The sequence below is a fragment of the Sarcophilus harrisii genome, chromosome 5, assembly GCF_902635505.1.
Source record: "Sarcophilus harrisii chromosome 5, mSarHar1.11, whole genome shotgun sequence".
NCBI lineage: Eukaryota > Metazoa > Chordata > Mammalia > Dasyuromorphia > Dasyuridae > Sarcophilus > Sarcophilus harrisii.
Genome location: NC_045430.1, coordinates 112277920 through 112282692, shown reverse-complemented (window position 1 = coordinate 112282692; position 4773 = coordinate 112277920).

Sequence of the window (4773 nt, the reverse complement as noted above, 5' to 3'; positions counted from 1 at the left end):
CAATGATTTTAGAAAAACATGGAAAGACTTGCATGAAATAATGAAAAATGAAATCAGCAGAACAAGAGAACATTGTTTGTAGCAAACTACTTAAACTTTTTCTATTCATGACCACTTTTCACCTGAGAAATTTTTACATGTAGGTATAGAGGTATACAAATCAAACATTTATTCATAATAAATCATAATTTCAGTCATGAGACCCCCAAGAGGTCACAAACCAGAATTTAACAGCAATATTGTTTTAAGAATAACTTTGAGCAAATAAAACATTTGATTATTATAAATACCTAAATTAACTACTAAAAACAAATGAAGGAAGACACTATTTGCATGCAAAGAAAGAATAATCATAAATATGTATAGAATGATTTTAGACATCTATGAATATACATATATATATATAAATACATTTATTTCTAAATGTAGTCATCTATAGGTGGGAGGGGGGAAATAAAAGAAAAAAGAAACTTACAGTATATTTTATTATATATTTAAAAGGAATAATATATTGTACATGCTAAACTTTCAGTTTCATTGTACAATCATTTTTTAAAATTATACTATGTTATGGAAATTCTTGTTTTACTCCATAAATTAAAAATGAAATAAAAAATGAAAAAATATGAAGGGGAATTTCACGTTGATCTTAAATATAATAAATTACTGCCATAGCTTATTGAATAGGGATAAAGAGTGTGATAAGATTAAGTCTGTACTTTAAAAAATCCACTTTGAAATAGAGAGTGGGGTGGGGGATTGAAGCAAGGAATCTACAAGAAAATTTTTGCAAAAAGTCCAGGCATAAATTGATGAGAGGTGGTGGCAGTTGTAAGAATGGAGGGAAAGGAATCAAATAAAAGAGATATTGTGAATGTAGAATCAATAAGATGTATCAATATTGGATATTGTTATGTGCAAAAAAGTCAAGAATTACAAAAATATTTTAAACTTCAGTGATTGTGAAGATTATAGTGCCCTCTATAGTAATAGAGATGTTTGGAAGAAGCAAGAAAGATTTGAGTGGAAAAAAGGAATTCTTCTGTTTTTATTGTACTTATTTTGAGATATGTCAAGGATATTTAGTTTGGGATGTCCAAAAAGCAGTTGGTTATGTAAGAGGAATTAAGGAGAGAGGTTATAGCTGAATATATGAATTCTAGGATCATTCGCATAGATAGGAAATAAGATAATCCAGCAATATGGTACAAATCATAGAAGAAGAAGATTTAGAACAGCCCTTCTGGGGATATTCACAATCATTGAGTGTGGTCTGTCAGTCAATAAGCACACTGTATTAAATGCCTGAGATATCACAAATGTATAAGATAATCACTGTTTTTAAGGCACAGTCTAGTGACAGAGACAACAAAATCAATTATGCACACACACACACACACACACATATATATATATATATATATATATATATATATATATATATGATAAACTGAAGATAACCAACAGAGAGAAGGCTCTAGCATTGAAACGAATTAGAAAATGTTTCTTATAAAAGATGGGATTTTACATAATATTTGAAGGAAGCTAAAACCCAGCGAAAATCAATCAATCAATGAATTAAAGAGGAATTTTCATAAAGGTAAGAGGAAGCCAGAAGGGAGCAGTGTTCCCCCAATCTAAAAAAGAGAATGATCCGAAGAGTCAACAGAGAATATTTCCAAGAGTCAATAGGTTGCTGAGAGCTCAAGAGGAGCCAGTATTCAGAAAAGGCCATTAGCTTTGGCAATGAAGAAATCACTGGTGACTTTGCAGAGAGCAATGTCAGCAACATGAAAAGGTCCAAAGCCTATGGAAAAATTTAGAAATGAGGAAGAGGAAAGGAAAGGAAAGCATATCAAGTGTAGATAGCATTTTTCAAAAAGAAAATACAAGATACAGGATGATAGCAGGCAGGAATAAAAAGATCAAATGATTTTTTTTAAGGATAGTAAATAGAGTATATTTTCAGGTAGGTAAAAGGAGTGGGGAAAACTTAAAATTGTGAATGTCATCAAAAGGACACAAAGGGACATACAAATACATGGATTGCTTGCTTATACTAATGTATCCACAATGCTAGATATCAAGATCCATCTCAGTTATCTAAGTTATCTCAGTTAAGTCTCAGTTATCTATGCACAACACTACAGAGTATAATATGCATATCTGATAATTCAGAATATTACATTCACCAAATATATCTGTCTTTGGCATATATTCATACTTCTATTTAACTTCTTTATCCTATTCCTGCTTCACATAACAACTAGCTGTATGATTGGGCAACTCAACCTCTTTCTGCCTCAGTTCCCTCAACTTTTAAATTGGGATAATAATAGCAATTATCTATCAGGGTGGCTGTGAGGATCAAATGATATAATATTTATAAAGCCCTTAGCATAATTCTTGGCATAGAGTGGGCATTTAATAAAAACTTCTTTTCCTTCCTTCCTTGTTTCGTTTTCATTCTTCTGCTAAAGTCTTCCCTGTTCCTCTCAGTTTTACTTCTCTGACTCAGAAAAAGCATCAGCTAAACAGAATTGTCTTTTGTCTCTAAATATGCTGCCTTAAATTCATACTTTCTCAGAGGAAAAAGGATAATCACTTTAATTTAGAAAGACTTAGATGGTTGCTGAATTGAAATCTTCTAGAAAGCAACATGGCACATTGGAAAAAGTAATGGCCCTACGTCAGTAGACCTGGATACACATCCTGGCTCTGGCATTTTTTAGCTAAATGAATAACCAATAGATGTTAAATATAACAGATTTGCTATCATTTCCAGAGTATTATACTTCATTAAACCACATTTCCTGTCAAGAATAAACTTATACTTAAAAGTTGACTATACTTATTGTAACTAAGACAAATAGTCAAAGTGCTTTTTTCCTTTTTTTTTTTCAAATTGAAGTCTAGATGAGAGAAAATATAAAATATAGTTATTTTCTGAAAATTAAAACTATCTAGCCAAATATGTTTTCTCCTAATCTGTAATTAACTGGTCACATTATTCCCAAAGTTATTTCAGGTGGGTTCCTCCATACCAAGCAGCACTATTTCTGGTGCCTCTACTAATGTATAATGTTTTTGCCTCAAGTTCATGTATGATTCCCATTCCTTTCCAATTCCTGTGATCCCATAATTAGTGTCAATGCTTGTGCTGTGTTAAGAGCCCTATTGCTTGCCCTTAAGGGCATAAATTAATGGGAAAAAAGAGTTTTCTTTGATCCATAGTTACCAGTTATAGTATGAAGAAGCACTGGTTGACTCATAAAAATGGCCTTAGAGCGTTATGTTGAATACAGAAAACCTCTAGTCATATTTAATTTATAAACAGGCTACTATTGGTATCAGAATCATTTTGTGGCATTCTATGAGAGGAAATGAAGATCTAATTTGCTAATAAGTTTTTGACTCTAGATTTCAAAACAGAGACTTTCATTTGTCTTTTCTCTGGACTTACACAAGAAATAGGATAGAAAGGAAGAAAAAGGAGAGGTTAGGACATATCTGCTCATTTACACTGAAATTCAGGTTTATTTTTAAAATTAAGTTATTCATGTGTAACAGGGAACTGGTCAAAGAGGACCCAGTCCTTGGAGCAGTGTGTAATACACCTGCTACCAATACATGTGAGGTCCTGAGGAGCCTAATTCTAGAAATGTATGATTATAGAGCTAGGGCCCTATCTCTAATTCAGAATATGCTCAGGTATTTTGACTATCTTTTGTTGGCTTATTACTTGGTAAAGAAAAGCTCTTTTGATTGTCTGCTGTGCCTGAACTGATAGTACATATAAAAGGCTAAAACTAAGAAAAGAATGCTCTCTTTCCTTGTAATGAGTGAGGCAAGGACTGCTCTAAAGCCTTTGGGTGGGAGAAAGTATCATCAGAGGAACTGGTCCTAATCTGATAATTTCTTTTTATTGTGGATGGCCTCATTTTCTCGCCCAAGCCATTATGCTTTTCTGCTTTCTATTTTTTTTTTTTTCTGGCCTCTATTGTGTTTATTTTTTCTTTATCTTAGGAAATAAGTACATCAAGTTATGATCATGTAAGCTTTGCAAGCTCAGAAGAATGACCAAAGGTCCAACAGTGGGAGACCTTTGCATCTGATCCTGAAGAAAACCCTAATACAGAACATACATGCTCCAGGGTAATGATCATTATAGCTGGGAGGTTGAATTCACAAAGAACTACTCTTTTCAGATCTTGAGATGCAACTTGGAAGATTTTTTTCCCCTTCATTATGATCACTCACAATACCCAATCCAGTGTATCCCCCTAATAACATTTATCAAATATTATTTAATAAGTGATTATTGATTCACAGTTTATAGCTCTTTTAAATCAATTGGCCAATTAACTATTAGTTTTTTTTTTTTTTACAAAGGATTATTTATTGCAAAACTATAACAAGAATCAAATACAAAATCATTGACCCCCAAAGTGGGAGCTCACTTTTTACTGCAATCTTAGTCTCTGTAGACATTGCCAACACCCTCTTTTCCTTGAAGGTCACTCTAATAGTGGCCATAACCAACAGAGAAGTCACCATTTTGTTTGCAGGTCTGTTGCTTGGCTACTGGTTTTATACATTTGATGGGTTTTACAGGTTCATCCTCAAGTAATCCACTATTACAGCTATTTGCAGACTCTGCTATGAAATCCTCTTGGAACTATGGTAACTCTTCTGACCTTTCAGAGTTCACAATGGCTTCTTCTGGTCCATCCATCTTTAATACTCATTTACATAAAATCAAATAACAGGCAA